At 45.4% G+C, this 20,041-nt stretch overlaps 1 protein-coding gene across 1 annotated transcript in view; it reads left to right on the top strand.

The window, feature by feature from the left end:
• The window catches only part of FIGNL2 (fidgetin like 2), a 65,333-nt gene that overhangs the window by 7,873 nt on the left and 37,419 nt on the right, over positions 1-20,041 (top strand). The window lies entirely within an intron of this gene.

Below are 20,041 nucleotides of genomic sequence, written 5' to 3'. Positions count from 1 at the left end.
TACTTCCAGGTTGAACCAGGACAACATTTTCGAGGGTTGCTATTTTGGTTGCCACATCTTCATTGCACCCAGCTGCCCTCTCCTACTACTGAAACAGCCCTGCTCTCTGTGGTTCACTGGAGATCAGACATACTTATAGTGGGAAGGTTAACTAGAGTGCATGCATGGCTTGACTCGGGCAAAAGCCAACTGATTGTGGAACAGACCTCCTTCTCTCAGAAAACTGTGCTATGGCAGCAACAGCAGAGAAAGCTTTGCGCTCTCTCTTGCTGCAGCATCTGCAAAGTATCATCTGCTGGCATTATTTGGGGTGGTGAATGCCCTGGTCAATCCAGGCTGTTTTCACCCAGAGCCAGAGATAAGCGCTGTCTGCTGTGATGAATTTGCCACCTAATCAGCAGAATCAGTTGCTGTTTTAGGATGACCTGGAGAGGACTCAACAACCAGTAGTTTGACTGCAGAGCTTGTGGTGAGGAAATTTGTCTTGTTCTGTTTTGGCGAGTGTAGTGCATGAACATAGGAAGCGGCCTCATACTGAGTCAGACCCTTGGTCCATCCAGTATTGTCTACACTGACTGGCAGCAGCTCTCCAAGGTGTCAGGCAGGAATCTTTCCTCGCCCTATCTGACATGGCAGGGATTGAACCTGAAATCTTCTGCATGCAAAGCAGATGCTTTACGATTGAATTATGGCCTGTCCCCATCCCCATGGGAAAATGTAGATGGACTTTTTGTGGGATGGAGGCTCATGCTCTTCCCAAGTTGCAAAGGCCACCCCAGAGAAGCTAGGCCAGTAGCAGAGGATCTAGACCAGCTACAGCTGGAGGGGTGGAAAGTAAGCTGCAGCTGCTTCGGCACTGCCAGCCACTCTCGCTCCTTTCTAGCCCCACCCTGGGTGTAATTGAACCATGCAGGCTGGTCATTCACCCAGTAGGGGAGGAACGGGTCAATTACAGCTAGGATGGGGCCAAGAGGGGGAGGGGGAGGGAGAGCAAGAGAGAGAGAGAGAGCGCATGTGTCTGCTGGTACTAAAGCACTGCAGTTGTTTTTCTGGCCCTCCTACTTGTTTGCATGGGTCGCTGCTGAGCTAGACCATTGCTTGAAGGGGTGACCACCAGTACTTCTTGTGGTAGTGGTGCCATGTGGGCCTTGCAGCAGCTGAGCTGAAGCCATATTCCTTGAACCACTGCCTCTCTTTGGGAAGCCACAGGCCTCCAGTCTTTCTTCACCGGCCCTTTGCATTGATGTAGTTCTTGTCTTTGTGACAGGTCCCTGCCTTTCCCTTATCCTGTCTAACTTCTCCCTCCTGCTAGTAAAATTTGGACTCAACTAGATGAGATGGGATGGAATCCATGGTTAGATTTCCCCCCACTTAAGCTAGAAGCCATCAGGGCTGGGGGAACAGATCAGGTTGGGGCCATGTTGCTTGGGGAGGGCTTTTTTTTTTTAATTTTACCCTTGCCCCGGACTCTTTTCCCAGTCTAAACAGCCCCCCCTAAAGCTGCTGCTGCTTGCTTCACAAAAGAAAACTTACAGGTATCATCTAACTATTTGTGCGTCCGCCGCCACAGGGTGGAAGCAGCTTGTGACTGACTGTGGGGTGGTATATAGGGTAAGGGACAATGTAGGCATAGGGAGATGTTAATACTCCCCCACACACACCCTGGCCCCCATCTGATTTGCTCAAGGGTAGTGCTCATTCTGGCAAGCTGGAGGCTCATGCCTTTGGACTCTGGCCTAGTCTACACATGCAGCAGAACGAGGTACAAATGAGGTGGTAGAGTTCTGAGGCAATAGAAAGGCATGTGCCATTTCAGACAGAAGTGGAGGGGTCACATTTTCCAAGGCTTGCCTACATAAATAGCTTTGTGCAAGTAGAAAGCATACCTAGTAAATAGCAGGGTTGGATAGAACCCATCTGTTTGATGAATCTTTTTTTTTTTACTCTCAGAGTTTTGTTTTTTTTATGTGGGGGAACATTCAAAAATGGCATATCACAGGAACACAGGAAGCTGCCATATATTGAGTCAGACCATTGGTCTATCTAGCTCAGTCTTGTCTCCACAGACTGGCAGCGGCTTCTCCAAGGTTGCAGGCAGGAATCTCTCTCAGTCCTATCTTGGAGATGCTGCCAGGGAGGGAATGTGGAACCTTCTGCTCTTCCCAGAGTGGCTCCATCCCCTGAGGGGAATATCTTGCAGTGCTCACACTTCTAGTCTCCCTTTCATATGCAACCAGGGCAGACCCTGCTTAGCTTAAGGGGACAAGTCATGCTTGCTACCACAAGACCAGCTCTCCTCTCCCACCTGCCATGTGAAGTAGCGCTGTTCAGTCCAGCATCTCAGGACTCTACCACTTTATTTTGCTGCATGTGCAGACCAGGACGTAGGCTCCTTGTTGCATGCTCCCAAGGATCCTGGTGAGGCAGCTTGTGCCTACTGCTTGCCTGCAGCCAGTCAAGGATGCCAACGGCCACCTCCATTCTGCTCCTCTTCCTTCCTGGTCTGTTGGTCATTCTGTACAGCGGCAGTGCCTTAAACTTAATCAGACCATCTAGCTTAGTAGTGTTTACACTGACAGGCAGTGGCTTCTCCAAGGTTTCAGGCAGGAGTCTCTCCCAGGCCTGTCTGGAGATGCTGGGGATGGAGCCGGGGACTGTCTGCATGCCAAGCAGTTGCTCTGCTACAAAGAAGAAGATGTCCTTACCATCTCCAGGTGGGGCTGGGAAAGGCTTCTGCCTGAAACCCTGGAGAGCTGCTACGAATCAGAGTAGACAGCACTGGGCTCTATGAACCAATGGTCTGACTTATGATAAGGCAACTGATAGTGGCTGACGTCCTGGCTAGATTTAATAGATTTAATAAATGTAATTGTCCTGTTGAAGCACTATTGAGAAATGTAGTCAGGATGTCAGCCACTGTCCCTCTGTCCACAGAGGAGACCACGTGCTGCATCTTTGAATGTTTTACTGCCTTTGGCCTTGTCTGCTCCAGTGAGCCTCAGGTGTGATTGGATCTTCTCCCTGTGCAAAAAATGCAGCAAAATTACCCCCTCTCTGCTGCCTCTCAAAGGAGGTTGAATGAAGGGTGGTATTTGCTGGTAAAATGTAACTGGTGTGGCCTTTGGTGTTGAACCAGGTGCGCAGCCCCTGTCTCAAGGCAACAGTAAATTCTACATGGTTGGAAGATTCTTTTAGTTGCTGTAATGCTTCCTGTTAGTTGTCACAAAGGACAAAGGCAAGAATCATCTTGGACATAGAGGAGATTTAACTAGATGAGAAACTGCCCATGTGGATGAGTCAAATCCTGAGCTTCTGGTCAGTGCAAGAAAAGATGAAATTTCACCTTACGTGAAAAGGCCCCATAATCTGTCATGCCCGTTTTCTGGACAGCAGATATTTGAATCAGAAGCTCTGAGGTATAGAGAGGTACAACTAGGCAACATGCCATCCTGAGCTGGACCAGCTTCTGTTATGTAGACTGTGTGAGCTTGGAAACTTCTTCTTTATCTGCTGACAGTGGCTCAGTTCACGTCATTTTGCCTTATCCTCTAGGATGAGCACAACAATAACTTTGTGCCAAGCTTTATTCCAGTTTATGCTTCTCTTATTAGGCCTAGCATGTTTATACCTAATACTGTCCTTCTGATTTTTGTTTGCTAGATTGCTAGATGGCTTTGAACATCCATCATGGATGTTCAAAGCTCTGCTGGATCATACCAAAATTCTGGCTAGTCCAGCACCCTGTTTCTGTCAGTGGCCAACCAGATGCCTCTGAGGATACATAGGAAGCTGCTTTTCACCAAATCAGACCATTGGTCCCTATAGTATGTACTGATTAGCAGTGACTCTATACTGACAGTCTGTACCAGGGATTCTCAACGTTGGGTCCCCAGATGTTATTGGACTTTAACTCCCATAATCCCCAGCCCTAGTGGCCTTTGGTTGGGGATTATGGGAGTTGAAGTCCAATAGCATCTGGGGACTCAAACGTTGAGAAACCCTGGTCTATACTGACTGGCAGTGACTCTTCAGTGTTTCAGATGGGGTTTCCCCCCAGGCCTACATGGTGTGATGCCAGGGATAGAACCTGGGCTCTTCTGTATGCAAAGCAGATGCTCTGCCACTGAGCTATGCTCCTTCCCCTGAGAAGCAGGGGAATGAAGACAGCAGTTCTCACCTGTTTTGCATTCCATTAGGGTTGTACCAAATTGTGATTTGGCAGTCGAATCACAGGGCACATCCCTTTAAACTGAGGGCTTACACAGCCCCTTTAAAGCAGAGGAGAGCAGGTCCATACCTGCTCCTCCTCCGCTTACTGCCATTGCTGTCATCCTTATGCTCCCCCCAGCTATGCCCGCGTGCCGGCAGGATGTCTCCCAGTTGTCACTGTGTGTTGCCAGTACTCACATGGCACTGCACATACCATACATGTGGCAGTCTGGACCAGCTCTCCTCGGCTTCAGAGGGGCTGTGTAAGCCTTCAGTTTTAAAGGGATGTAACCCGCGTAGCGGGGAAATGCTTGACTATCAAACAAGAGGTTGCCGGTTCAAATCCCCTCTGGTACACCTATATTGGGTAGCAGTGATATAGGAAGATGCTGAAAGGCATACTCTCATACTGAAGGAGGCAATGGTAAACCCCTCCTGTATTCTACCAAAGAAAACCACAGGGCTCTGTGGGTACCAAGAGTTGAAATTGACTTGACGGCACATTTTACCTTTCAAATCGTGATTTGTCACATCCTTACATTCTATGCATTTGACATGCAGAGGCACATGGGAGCCAGCGTGGTGTAGTGGTTAGAGTGCTGGACTAGGACCGGGGAGACCCGAGTTCAAATCCCCATTCAGCCATAAAACTAGCTGGGTGACTCTGGGCCAGTCACTTCTCTCTCAGCCTAAACTACTTCACAGGGTTGTTGTGAAAGAGAAACTCAAGTATGTAGTACACCGCTCTGGGCTCCTTGGAGAAAGAGCGGGATATAAATGTAAAAATACATACAAAAAATACATACATACATACATGGCCTCTGAAAATGATGGCCCTATTTAGCTATCATGGTTAATAAACTTTTGTTGAAAAAGCTAACCTTCATGTATTTGTCTAACTCTTTTTTTTCAAGCTACCTAAGCCAGTGGCCATTGCCAGATGTTGTGGCAGTGGATACCATGTTAATTATGTGTTGTATGAAAAAGTATTTCTTTTTGTCTGTCCTGACTTCTGTTGCTCATCAGTTTCATTGGATGACCACTGAGTTCTAGTATTGAGAAAGGGAGAAACATTTATCACTTTCTCCATACCATTTATAATTGTATAAACCTCTATCATATTCCCCCTCAGTTACCTTGGCTGACATCTTGATTAACAAAACACCAGTACAATGGAAGAAGCACTGGTGTAGTACATGTGCTTTTGAAGATTTTCAGACTAATGCTGCACTGGTGCTAGTGTGTGTGTGTGAATTTCAGTGATTTCTCCTTCTCCCAGAAGCCCTCTGTGTCACCCAAAAATATGCCCATGAGGACTGCACACCTCTCAGGGACGTATTTTTGAGTGGCATAGAGCACTTCCTGTGAAGGGGCGATCACTGAAATTTGCCCCCGCTGCTGAGCCAGTAGTGGAACTGAGTTGGTTGAACTTTTCAGAAGCACAGTGCTTCTTCCATTGCACTGCTGCTGTGTTAGTCAGGATATCAGCCCTAATTTCTAAATTAAAAAACCTTTTTAGCCTTTTCTTGTGGAGGTGTTCCAACTCCTTAAATCATTTTGATTGGGTTTTTTTTGTTTGTTTTTGTTTTTGCATCTTGATCCGTTTTGAGATATGGTGACCAAAACTGTACATAATTCCTAGTCTTTGGCCCTGTCGTCAGCTGCAGTAGAATGAATAATATGGGATGTGCTGCTAAGATGACTTTTCCTCTGACAGACAGTACAAGGCTTGGTTGCTTCTTATCAACAGACACAGATCTTTATTGCCCTGTTCAAGTCCCTCCTCTCATGGACTGCTTTCTAGACTACAAAGCATTGCCAGTTAAACATTGCCTTTCTTTCCTTTAAAAATACAGCTGTTTCCTCAAGCAGGTAAACTAACCTTTTATACCTGCATCACTAAAATTAATCTTCTTCACTTCTAGTATAAGGATGATTATTTTTTCTTTATTCCTGCTCCCTCTCTTACAAGGGACTTGAGTGTTCCAATTAATAAAAGAGGCAAATCCAAATAACTGCTTGCTTTTATATTTCATAAGAAGAACTGGCAGTTGCTTCTTTGCCCCACGTTGCTTCGGTGCAGCCTGTGATCGCCTGCGCTTGGTACAAGCTTTTGCAAACTTAATTAGTCTGTAAAAAGCTTCCTACGATTGTCCACCATGCCCTTTAACAGCAGCATCTTTTTCTTTCCTGACTCCGTTTTTCCTTTTGTTTACCATCCACCCTGAGAAAGAGTTCCTGTAAACTGCCTTTCATTTGGTTCCAAAAAATGTACAATGCTGCCATCATTGTTTGCATTTTTGGTGGACCAACATGGTTACCTATAGATACATTTTTTTAAAAAATGTTTATACTGCTGCTGTTCAGTCACAAACCCATATCCATCCCTATTTCCAAGTGCTGTTCTTTTTTCTTTTTATCCCTTACAGCTTCTGCAAACAAAGCCAAACATTAAATGCTCTCTAATTCTCAAGGCCCTTTGTTGGGGAAGGGCCGGGGTGGTAGTGGTGCTCCCACCACTACCACCCCGGCCCTTCCCCAACAAAGGGCGTTGAGAACCCTGGGCTGGTTCTCACAACCAAAATCAGGGTAAGAGGAGTGTCCAGTGAGGCGCTAAGACATGTACACTACACTCATGAGAAATGGTTGTGTGTCAGCAAAGACTGGAGGAGGAGGAAGTGATTGTGTGCTAGTTGCAATCTGGGCTAGATGACAAGGAGCATGCTTTTCCTCCACAACTGATACAGTGCTGGGTACATGACAGGGGCGTAGACTTCTCAGTTTCCTGGGGGTGGGTATGGGGCACATGGGAGAAGAGGCCTTGTGTGCTAAGCAGGGTCTGCCCTGGTTTGCTTTTGAATGGGAGACTACATGTGAGCCCCTGCATGCACAGAGCACCACCAGCTTTCCTCCTTGTTATGCTACTTCTAATCAGAGAATTATAGAATGAAAGGGCCCTGACAGGAAGCCATGCCTCCTAAGAACTTGCTGAGCTGCTACAAAGACAACATAGGACTGACAGTGTTGTTCAACTGACTGATGAACTTGAGCATGAGAGCTTGCTGGTGCTACCTGACAGCTGGGGGGGGGACATTGCCTCCCACAGGAAATCCAAAGGAGGGCTTGAGCCCCTCTGCCCCCACCTGGCAGCCCGGTGGGGACATTGCTTCCTCTGGGAAATCCTCCCTCCCCGCCAAAGTTTACACCCCTGGTACCTGATGTAGGTTGGCTGCTGCCATTCTACCCAGATCGTGGCTCGCAGACTGTCACTTCCCCCTCTTCCTCCCTCAATTTTTGCTGACACGCAGCCATTTCTCAGGGGCGTACCTGGGTCTTCAAGCCTGGCTGGACACTCCTCCCACTCTGATTTTGGCTGCGAAAACCGCCCTCTGTGTAGAGCCATAACGCAATGATAACCTCTCCCCACTGCAACACTTTCCTTCAAACATCTTTGTTTCAGTGATCTGGCCATATTTGGAAGCCATAGCAATGAAAGATGTCCTTACACAGGGGTGAGAGGAATAAACCAGACTGAATCGTCACTTTAAAAATACTGGGATGACTATTTGTCTCTTTAAAAGGGGGGAAGTATAGAACCATGCTGGGTGCTCTCACCAACAATACTGCATGGGAAATTCATTCTAAAACAAATCTACCTATGCTGCCCCAAGAACTTTGGAAGAAAAGTGGGATTAAAAGGGTACTGAATGGGATAAAAATGTAATAAACAAACAAATGTTAGAAATGAGCTTCTTCCCTCAAACCAGACCAAACCTCCCTAGAGCTTCATTTCTTTATTTATACTGCATTAGCTGTGATACTGGACTGAATATGGTGTAATGGTTGCATTTTTGTTGATGAAGGGGAATAGAAATGGCAGCTGTTAGAAGGTTTTGAAGATGAGCATCTGAAGCTGGCGTTCTTGGATATGCAACTGAAATCTGTGCTAGACACAAGCTGCATAATTGCAGTTTTGTGGTTGCCCGTAGGGTGGGCAAGAAGCATTGCCACATAATGTTGCTCCCTCCTCGGCTCTAGCAGAGTTGCACCGAGTTGGGGAGTAGACTTGGTCATGTGCTTCCTCCCTGCCCATTTCCCTCACTGTGTGCGATTGCCAGTGCTAGAGTTAACTTTAGTGCATGGATGGGCAAAGGGGTGTGAAAAAAGCGCAAACAGAGGTGGGTGAGGAGGGTTATCATTCAGGCAGGCCCACATTGCTCTGGTGTCAAAGAGTGCCATCAGTCTCCCACAAAATCCTGGGGCAAAACCACTGATTTAAATGGATCGCATCTACAGCATTTACCTGTGACTGGGAACTACAGTGTGTTAGGCAAATCCTGGGATGTGCCATTTCCATAAGGAGAATTGTGCTCTGCAAAACTGTTGAAAGATGCTTTTGTAAATTAATGTGAGTTGGGAATATTTTTAAGCAAAAAAAGGAAAGAAAGAAATATTCCTGATTTATGTTTAATTTTAAAAAAGCAAAAAAAAAAAAGGAGTATTGTCAAATAAAAGCTTGGGCAGGGATATTCTGTACCTACTAGTATCCTTACACTGCCTCCTTAGATCAAATGATCTTTGGTGTATGGCATGCTGTTAAGAAAGACTGTGCTAAGTAAAGGGGGTGGGTAGGAGAATAATAATGGAGAGTCAACATTTGTATGTGTGTGTGAGAGAGAAAGGGAGATTGAGGACCTTGATGTGCAATAGTAGCGTAGGCTGAAGAAGATGTTCAGGATGCTCTGTAATTGACAGGTAGAGGAAAGAGGTACTTGACTGCTTGCTAGATCCCTAATGCTTTTTCTTAGTGAATGGGATAAAGCTCCAGTAATTGATGGCACCAGGATTAATGGTTGTAGAGATGTGTAATTAAAGGGCCAGGGGTGATGCACTGCTAACCCGATCAGTTCAGTGGAGGTTAGGGAGGTTGAGTGTTTTGAAGGTGATGTGTCTTCTCTAGAGTCACAGCGTGGGTGGGAAGTTTCAGTGGCTTGCTCCCGCTCTGCTACTGGATGACACTGTTAAACATGCAAGAGCAAAAAGTGGTTCAAGTGATTGCTTTCGGTCCTTTTTTAAAGCACAGACATGGTTGCTGAGGTTTTCATTATTTGAGCACGTTTCTGCTAAAATTCTTAGGAAACCGAATTCTGTGCTCAGCACTGCGCTCTGTGGCTTTTCTGCACTTCTGCAGAATCAAAGCAAGCACAAAACATCACCATTTCTCTGTTGCAGATATGGCATATTTAGCATGGCAACTGAGTGTCGTGTGTGTGTGTGTGTGTGTGTGTGTGTGTGTGTGTAGAAGGGCAAGTAGTGTCTGGCATGTGAGGATTGTGCAAGAATAACTGGCAGTTCTGCTTGCTTGAATATGATGTGTAGAGTCTTCATGATGGAAAAGAGGCAGGCAAGCTTGTGCTTCTAGCAAACTAGACCTTATGGTACTTGTCTCATAAGAAGAGTGTTGAATTGTGGTCCAAACATGGGTTGAGATTGAATTCTCTTCCCCATAGCATTTCTGCCTTATGACCTAGCACGTTGCCATTGTAGCACACGTGATGAGCTACAATGATGGGGGATTGAGTCCCAGAAAAGGCATTAGACGTTAGTGTACAAAGCAGTAAGAGACAGAATGTAGGAAATGGCCCTTTGCTCAATGATCTCTCCTTCTTTCCAGGACCAGTAGAGCAGGTCTGCTCAACTTAGGCCCCCCAGCTGTTTTTGGACTACAACTCCCATAATCATTAGCTACAGTGGCCAATAGCCAGGGGTTATGGGAGTTGTAGGCCAATATCTGCAGAAAGGCCCAAATTGAGCAGCCCTGCAGTAGTCATAGAATCATAGGTCTAGAATAGATATGAAGACTGTCTAGTCATGATCTCTGTTGTAAGGCTGGATCTCCAATACCATAAACCACTCTGCAGTGAGAGCATACCTGCAAGCCTCACAAAGAAGCAACAGTATTATTGGAGTCAGGTGGGCCTTTTTATCAGCAGGGAGATACTGGATACTTGCCTGGGAAACCCAGATACTACCTATAGCTCAGTTTCCATGAATGATCTAGATCAAAAGAATATCCCAGTGATGCACCAGGTTCTCTTTCTGATGTTCTCTTGGCTGATATCCAGACAAAGATAGTCAGTAGTACTACCCAAGAGTTAATCTAAAGGACTGTTTGATTTCAGTAGGATTGTCTTTATTATTTTATTTATTTATTTATTGAACATAATTTTATACCACCTGATATGTGCATCTCTAGGTGGTGTACAGAATTAAAATAAAACAAATATAAAACAGAATAAAAACAGTTAAATTTCACACCAAAAAAATCAGAAGATAAAAAAATTAAATAATTTAAAATTAATTCAGTTAAATGCCCGAGTAATTTTGTTTTGTTTTGTTTTGTTTTGTTTTATTTTACATATTTTTATACCGGTTGTTATCCAGTTGTTGGCCATTTAGTCCAGTTGTTGGCCATTATTTTCACCTGCAATACAAACTGTCCTTTTGTACAGTTCTATCTGATGTACTTTCTGTTGGGTGAAAAAAAATCAGTAGCTGGATGTGAAAATTCTTATACAGGCTGGATGTGCAGACTGACTGTGTCCTGGAATGCACATTCAAGTGCAAGATGTCTGTCAGCGTTACTTTCAGTGGGACACACATTCTGATCCACATTTGAATGTGTATACCCATCCACAGCTATTGCAACTGATAATACATGGCTACATGTGTGATTAGAGCTGGATTAGGGAGTTTATGGCCAATGCTGAACATGCAACATAGATTAACACAACAGAGTGGTTTTTCCCCTGCCTGTAGCTAGCACTTTCCAGTGGCGTTTCTATACATGTACTTGCAGATCCAGCTTTGTGCTTCTCCTCTTCTCAATTTTTATATCTGCACACACATCAAGATGACAGCAAAACTGATTAGCAGTTGTGGCACAATCGGTAATATTGCACTTGTGGAATGCCAAGCTTGAGCTGGCCCACCACACATTGGTGTCTACATCGGCTTTCTTTTGGGGGTGGGGGGACACATGAATCCCACATCTGTAGAAGTTGTTCTGAAAAGCAAGGATATCCAAGGCACTTTGAGGCTTTTTAATGGATTTCCAAGAGCACAGAGGGGCAAAGTAGAAAACTCCACAGCAATGAAGGACAGGTATAGGAACATACAGGTATAGCACAGGTATAGCTATATAGGACAGGTATAGCTGCCATACACTGAGTAAGACCCTTGGTCCATCTAGCTCAGTGTTGTCTACACAGACTGGCAGCAACTTCTCCAAGGTTGCAGGCAGGAATCTCTCTCAGCCCTATCTTGGAGAAGCCAAGGAGGGAACTTGGAACCGAGATTCTCTTCCCAGAGCAGCTCCATCCCGAGGGGACTATCTTAACAGTGCTCACACATCAAGTCTCCCATTCATATTCAACCAGGGTGGACCCTGCTTAGCTAAGGGGTCGTCATGCTTGCTACCACAAGACCAGATCCCCTCTTCCTAATGAGGATGCTTTCAGGATGGTAAAGGAACCTTATGTAGAGTGATCAATGGCCAAAGATCTATCCCTGGAAATGATACATGTTTACGCTGTTGTGTGTTGGTATGTGTTAGGGACGGAGCTTGGAAACCAGTTAAGAAGGTGTAGATATATCAGAATTTACACCCATTTGTCCAAATGTAAACTTAATCAGATAAAACCAATGTCCCATTTGTCCAAATTTCTGATCTGTTGAACATTTTTTTGATGCTTCTGCAAATGGTTTGGACACATTAGGTTGTCCCAACCATCCCTCTAACCGCAAGGTGATAATCTTTTATGAGAAGCTGGACATGAATGAAAACACATAAAATTAGCTCTGGGAAGTGGGATGGTGTTGGTCCAGAGTTATGAAGCTGTTTTGTACAGAACTGGCTTTGCTGCATGTTATTGTATAACACAAAGGTTCCCAGCTTTGGGTCTCCAGGTTGGACCCAATAGTTGTAGTACAGTTGTTTGACTACAGCTCCCATCATCCCCAATAGTTGTACTACAGTTGTTTGACTACAACTCCCATCATCCCCTTTGGCCATTGTGGTGGCGATGATGGAAGTTATTGTCCAACATCTGAGGGTTCAAGATCGAGTATTCCTGGTATAACACATCGATATCTTTAGATTCTTAGAGGCACAGCAGGTTCTATTTGTTCAAAACCTTAAAGGTCTTTCTTTCTCTGAGGCAAGGGAGTTCTTCTCTGTCCTTCCCACTAAAGAAACTAAAAAGCAGTAAGTTGTGAGGAAGCATGTTTCCTCTCACTGGCTTGTGGAATCTGGATCCAAAAAGACATTGTGAGGGAGGGAGAAAGCATACATACAGGAAGGTCGGTAGGGAAAAAAAAAAGGGTCTGAGGGATACTGTATAAGATGCTTCCTCAATCCCCTTTTGCATTAGAAGCAATAGATAGTGGTAGGATCAGTGTGAGGAATACAGGGTTCACAGAACAAACTGCTAAAAGGGTTAGAAAAGGAAAGGTTTGGACTTCTGGAAAAGCCATCAGTAAATGGAGGAGCCGAACAGGCACTCCAGGCCTTTCAGCCCATAGAGGTGGCATTTAGAAAAGAGCTGTCAGTCAGGGAACAAAGGCGGCCTGGAGAGGCCTAAATGGCCCTAACATGAGCCAGATTGAACATGTCCTGCTCTGAGGCACTCCTAAGGGGAGGGGACTCCAGTAGGCTGAAAGCTTCCCACTTGTATAGGGGAGGGCCTGGGGCTCCAGGAATATGAGATTCCTTTTGAACTCCCTACTCAAGTGAACAGTGGTTTGAGGGGGTCTTCATTCTTTGCAGGACGCACCCCCCCACACACACACCCCAAGGCAGATCTTAAGCCAGAACACCAAGCTTATGATGTCTGGAGTGAAATGGTGAGAATTCTTTGGACCAGTATCAGCTCTTGTAGTTCTTCGGCAATCCTTGTATGTAAAAGGGCCCTGAGCTTCAACAGTATGGGCCTTGGGTACGTTTTAAACATCATTCATCAGTAGACCCAGTATCAGCCTGGCTCACGTATGACAGCTACCTTGAGGTCATTGCCCTTTGCTCCATGGTGAATCAGGCATGTTCATACAATGCTTTTGTTACCCCTGGGTAATTGCATGGATTTCACAGAACCCAAGGTCAGAAGGGACCAGCCGATCATCCAGCCTGGCCACTTGCGTACAATAGCTTTTAGATTAGATGAAGGCAGCATTGTTTTATTTTCTAATTTGCAAACTTTGATTGATTTTTCTAAACAAAAATACAGGAGTGGAGGGGGCTGCGGAGCAGTGCACAGTTTCCCAAGGCTGACCTCCAATTTGTTAACTGGGGATAGTAAAGAGCCAGTGTTACCACAGCAGTGTCCCAGTGGAGGAAGGAGTCACTCCTTTCCTATGTGGGTGTCCAAGGACCAGTTCCAATGCAACCGTGAGTGGTTTCATCCCAGCAAAACATTGTGTTTTAAGTAGAGTGACATGTACATGCTTCTTTAGATAACTTCTATAGCTATAGCTTCTGAACAAGTAATCCAATAGGACCTCTTCTGTACTTGTATGAAAGGCTGTAATACCTGCAGGATGAGATCAGCGGTCTTTGGCACATGCTTCAGATGTCCAAGTATTTAAATGGACTCTGTGATGCCCCTCCTCAGAGCTAGTGGTCTCCCATTCCCTTCTGCATCCAGCATCCAGCAAAACTACGTGTCCCCCCTCCCCGCCACTTCTAAAAAAGATCTCCATGGCCTACCCCAGCTCAGGTATATATATTTTAAAAGTTGCAGTGGGTGTTAAGTCTAAAGAACAGTGCAAAACAGTGGTGAATTTGTGAGGTAACAAGGCACAGCCAACTTCTGCAAACTACCAGAAGAACCAGTTTTCCCCTGACAGATATGTGATATGTATGTGATACTGTGGGGGGGACAGCAACTCCTCATTTTTTATCTTAATTTGTACTAAAATTAACATTATGTCAGCATACTAATATTACTAACACTGGTTGACATCCAGACTAGATTACTCCTGAGTAGTCCTATTTAGATTAAATTAGCTCACAGGGTTGTTGTGGGGTAAACATAAACTATGTACACCACTCTGGCCTCCTTGGAAGAACAGCCAATTATAAATGTAAAAATAAATTATATCCCCTTCCTATGATCTTTACTCATCCTGTTCTACCATATACCATCCTACTTTGCTCCCAAAGCCTCTGTCTCATTACTCTCCGGTTGCTGCTCGGGCCTGGAATTCCCTTTCTTATTCCCTTCAGCCTGTCCTTGACACCTCTCTTTTCTGAGTAGTATTTAACTTAATATCTGACTCGCAGTTGAGCCTTTGATCTGAGCCGCTTTGAGGTTGAGCCGGTTCAACCACGAACCAGTCCCCAAATCCCTATAAGGGGTCAACCTCTGCCACCATTCACACGAGGGGAAGGGAAGTAAAGAACTTTTGGGCTGAGAGAGTAAGTCCATGAACAGTGCCAGTGTTGCTAACCCCTCCGTTTTTGCTCAGATTATAAGCTGTGCCCTGCTTAAGTGTGACTTGCTAACCAGGAGTGTGTGTGGAGTGAATTGGTGGAGTACTCACATCTCCTAATTCACAGCAGTAAAACTGTCATTTGCAATATTCTTTGCAAATCTTGAGTACTAATCATATTAGTAATATTCCTCTGGAGATGCAGGTTGTGGCTATTGTCTCATAAAGGAGTTAGTGCCTAGAGAGAGTCTTAAGATGTGTTTACCTGACAGTTTTTATGTTGGTCCGTCCTCCCTCCCTCCTCCCTCCCTCTCTCTCTCTCTCTCATACATGTGTGTGCACGCACATACTCTCTGTCTGGTAGTTGTTATGATTCTTCCTAATAATTACCATTGCGCTCGATTGCCTATTGCATTTCCCATTGGATTTAATGCCAGTGGTATACCACCAGTTTTGCTGCCACGCCTGTCAAAACACAGTGGTGCATATGAGACCTTGATGAGCTTCTCCTCAACCCTTGTTTGTTCTTTCCCTTTTGTTAACCTTCAGGCTTTGTTATCTGTAGGTTGAGTGGCTCAGATGTGTTAATTCTCTCCCTTGAGGATCAATCCAGTGTGTGTGTGTGTGTGTGTGTGTGTGTGTGTGTATGTTTGCGCAAATTCCCAGATCCTGGCTGCTGTTGGTGGGGAGCCCAAAATGAACACAGACTGCTTCCCTGTCTCCTGGACAGCAAGAAGAAGGGTTATGAATTCATTGCAATGACATAAGGGAATCCTTTTAACTTGAGTGGGAGCTTTTCCTTGCTTGTGTCTGGTCATTCCTTGGTTAACCTGCCTGCTATGGGCTCCCCTTTAGAGCCAGTCTGCCAATATTTCATGGGCTTTGATATGATTATGTGGGGGTGGGTGGGCTGGAAGTTCACTTGGGGAATGACAAGGGCTGAAGGCAGCTTGGAATACTGTAGTGCATATTTTGTTGCCATAAAAGAGACTGGTCTGTATTTTGAGATGCCATCAGCCAATGCAGATTAGGCTGCTCTCTGTTGGAATAGCTTCTGGCTTGGAGCCTTTCTAGGCGATCAGATGATCAGCCTTTCCAGATGATCAGAATGCCCCATTGTGGAATGTGGTTGTGAGAGTGTGCCTGGATAGTGCTTGTGAAAGCGTCAGGAATATGTGACATAAGCCTTCCTCCTATTTTCCATGGTATTTAATGAACTTTTAAAGTTTTGAATTTGTTTTTTAGAGACCAAGTTCTTCTGTGCTAGATCACCATATGCAAAATTGTTTATACAGCCTTTCAAAAAGTTCAATCTCTTTCCCTTATGAAGCTTTTCAAAGTGGCGGGGGGGGGGGGGGGCGGCGGTGGAGAGAGAGTGAAAGGATGTTCATAAAATGGCAGAACATTATCATTGGTGGAGAAGGGGTTAGTTTTGTGACAGGAACTGTCACAGGTATGTAACCAAGCAGTCTGGGCAGTTCCTAGAGAACCTTGCTCAAGGTATATAAAATACCATGCCAAAATGGCATTGGCTGCATAGTTTCTGGGCTGCCTGTCTGTATACAGCTCTAGTCAAACCATGTGTGTCTTATGGTAGCATCAGGTAGAATCCAGCACAAAAGAGAGAGCTCCTCTGGTCCTGCCTCATGTTAAAACTTAAGGCCTTGGTGATTGGGGAGAAGATGATCACCCAGCCTTAGCAATGTGGACATATCCGAGACTGTGAAAAGTCAATCTTAGAAGCCCATTCAACAAAGAGGTTCCCATCTTCCATACTCAGCTTATGTATTTATTTACTACCATTATATCCTGCTCTTCTTCCAAGGAGCCCAGAGCAGTGTATGTGGTTATGTTTGTCCTCCCAATAATCCTATAAGATAGCTTAGGCTGGGAATCATCCAGTGTGTGTTTCATGGCTGCACAGGGATTTGAAGTCCGGGCTCCCCAGTCCTAGTCTAACCACTATACCACACTCGCTTCCCTAGTAACTCAGAGTAATGTTGCAAAAAGAACCTGATTTTTACCTCTTGCAAAAAGAACCCAATTTTTACCTCTTTCAAAAAGAACCCGATTTTTACCTCTCCTGAGTTTGTCCAAAAATTGGGAAATTCTCATAGCATATTAAGGATACTTAAGGGTGTATGAAGATGAATATGCAACTGTTTACCATTTCGTGCACTGGGATTGGTGGGGAGTTACTTTCTAAGCAACAGACAAGAAATGCATATATCGAGTAAGGACTGACTAACCGTATAGCTGTGAGGCTGTTCTCACGAGCAGCTAAGCCCAGGCTTAAGCAGCCAAGCCTGAGCTTGGATGCCCGTGAGAACCGCCGGGATTCACATGGATCATGGCAGTGCTGCGGTTCCAGACCCAGTGCTGAAGCCTGGCTCTTAGCCTGGGTTAACACAGTGAGTGTAATGGTAACCCAGGCTCTGGGATCGTGTGCCAGCACGGGCTATACTTGCAACCCATGCTGACACAGAGCACCAGTCTCCCAGGGCAATCTCCCAAAGCACCACGCTCATCGTGCAGTGCATTGTGGGATTTTCCCAGGCTCTGGAATGCCACACTGGTCGCCACCATGGCGACCATGTGTGCAGTGGAGCAGTGTGGCTGGCGCCAGTCTGGATCATCTGCGGGGAAGGTAGGTTTATCTTTGCCTTTTCCCCACTCACCCACATGCTCACCCGTGTGTGATCGTGTGAAAGGCCCCTGTATGTTTTAAATGTGTGCCTAACGTGGATTTTTTTAGGTTTCAGAGGCTACAGTGCTGGCGGGCTTGACGTTCTAACCTGCAGATGGAAACAAAAGAGTGTGTATGATTTCTCCTTTGTCTTGGCTTGTGAAACAGGAAGTGTTCATGGAAGTCAGCAGCCCCATGTTTCTCAAGCAACTTTATGTTTACAGAGCACCACTTTGCCAGTGTGTTGTAGTGCAGAGATGAAGTCCATCAGAGGGTGGGGAAAGTAGCAAGATGCACCAAGCACATGCTGCATGTACTAGAACTCTAAGGACGTTCCTTCCTTCTTCTCATAGAACTTTCCATCGCCACCCCCGAAGAAGATTCTTGTTGTGTTGAGCAATTCATTTGTATTGATAAATTCTCGTTTGACACCTGCTTGAGCTTCAGCTCCCCCCCCCCTTTTTTTTTGCTTGTTTGGCTGTCAGATGGCCACAGTGGTCAGTGATGTGGGGTAGAGAAATGCACAGCGCAGTGATACCATGTCACAGACAATGTTGTTATATTCCATACTAGCAAAACGGCTTGCAGTTTGGAAGCAAACTCCGGACTTTCTGTGAACAAAAGTGTCTGAGAAAACTGCCAAAGTTTGTTTGAACCCTAACCAGTGCTTTTCCAATGGGAGAGATTTTCCACGTTTTCCAGGACAGTAATGAATTTTTCTTTGATTTTCTTCCTTTCTTTTTTCTTTTTGGTACTCTGAGTGAGGCCTGGAACCTACCAGTGAAAACAGCATGTTTCTATCTTTTGTGGTTTGGCCTGGGAATATCGTGTCTGTGAGTGAGGCAGTGAGGCCCAGGCCGCTTTATGTATCTAGATTACAAGGAAGAGAGAGTAAAAAGACATGAAGCACTTGCCAGCTCAGTGTCTCTTATATACTGTATTTACCAGAATAGAAGATGATCCTGAATTTAAGATGATCCCCTTTAAAAAATAGAGGTTAATTACAGATTATACTTGTATTTACCTGAAAAGAAGAGGAGTCTGGATTTAAGATTCCTGCCCCCCCGCCCCGCTCCAGGGGCGTAACTATAGTAGGGCAAAGGGAGACAGTTGTCTGGGGGCCCACTGCCTTGGGGGCCCCCCCAGAGGCAAGTCACATGACTGACTCCTCCAGCTGCGCACCCACCCGGGCTTCCTTCAATTGTATTCATCCTCCAGAATTGATGTGAGTGTTAAGACCCGGAGCTACCAGAACCTTTCTCTAGTACCATGAAATGACTTGCATCGTCCACACAATTTACAAAACCACTATTCAGCCTCATTTAAGATTTCTTTGCTTCATGAGCTGAGCTTCAGTGGGGGTGGGGGCATTTTAAAATCTTGTCTCTGGGACCACTCCAACCTTGCTACGCCCCTGCCCCGCTCCCCGATTTCTATCATAAAATAACTTGGCTCTGAGCTTCTGCCGTTTTAAGTGAGTAGCCTAAAAGGAGATTGTATTCCTTCCATATCCCTCTAGGTTCAGAAGGGTAAGAGTTAACTCCTACTGAAGGTGAGAGCAGCTTGTAAATCAGGTTTTACAGGTGGGATGAGGCTGTCAGATTAACCACCCTTCCTTCAAAAGGAGTTACTGATGCCCTGGAGTAAGGTTGCCAGATGTCCCTTATTTCTGAGTAATGTCAGTTATTTTAGAAAGACTGCTCTTTACTCCAGAGCATAAAGGCACCATAGATTATTATGGACACATCATTTCAGTAGCCTGCTCTGAATACATTGTTGGTTGCCTGTCACTTGCAAGCTCTGGCTTTCCTACTGGCTGAGCTCCTACTGCTGTCATGGAATGTTCATGCATGTTTTAATTATTGAATTGAATTCATCTGTCATAAAGGCTTTTTGTATGTGCATACCACATCATGTGCAATCTATGTACTGATTGTTGATCTATAGTGTATAAGTTACATGTTTAATGTACATACTGCAGTATGCCCAATATATGTTGCAGGGTCCAGTCATCAGATTCACTTTTAAATGCCTGTACATTCATTCACATGGACACATGTGCACATATACAATGTAACATCTGAATAACCCTATAATATAGTGCAGCTGCTGTGAAGAATTTTGATGGGGTGAGGGATACATTCAGTATCAGGCCTAAAAAGGGGAGGAGGACATGGCATAACTCTTGGGTTCAAGTTCAGTATAATGTTACTGTTGACAAAGTAAGGCAGTGAAGATAGTGAACTGAAACAAGTTTGCATGGCTACTTATTTAAGTTAAAAGTGGGGTGGCCCTCCTATGAGGCAGGACGACATGGTCGCCTCAGGTGTGGATGTGAGGAGGAGCCCAGGGGCAGCAAGGTCTCCAAGGTCAATCCCACTGCAGGTCTCCAGGGTCTCCCTGTCACCCTCTGCCGCTGCCTTTCATCACCCCACTGGGGCTTGCTATTTGTTTTTCCCTCTTCCTCCCCAGGAATAACCCTGCCACTGCTAGGAATAACCCTGCCACTGCTGCCTGGCTTGGTAGCATAGTCAGAGATTCCTGCATGCTGCCACCATTGCCTCAGCAACATGGCCATGCTAGGCGCACGCCCACAGATGGGAGGAGCATCATATTGTCCTTCACCTCAGACAGCAAAATGTCTTGGACTGCCCTAGT

Source organism: Hemicordylus capensis, chromosome 2 (genome assembly GCF_027244095.1).
Source record: "Hemicordylus capensis ecotype Gifberg chromosome 2, rHemCap1.1.pri, whole genome shotgun sequence".
Lineage (NCBI taxonomy): Eukaryota > Metazoa > Chordata > Lepidosauria > Squamata > Cordylidae > Hemicordylus > Hemicordylus capensis.
The sequence above is the reverse complement of the archived record's forward strand: the minus strand, read 5'-3'. Positions and strand labels throughout refer to the sequence as shown.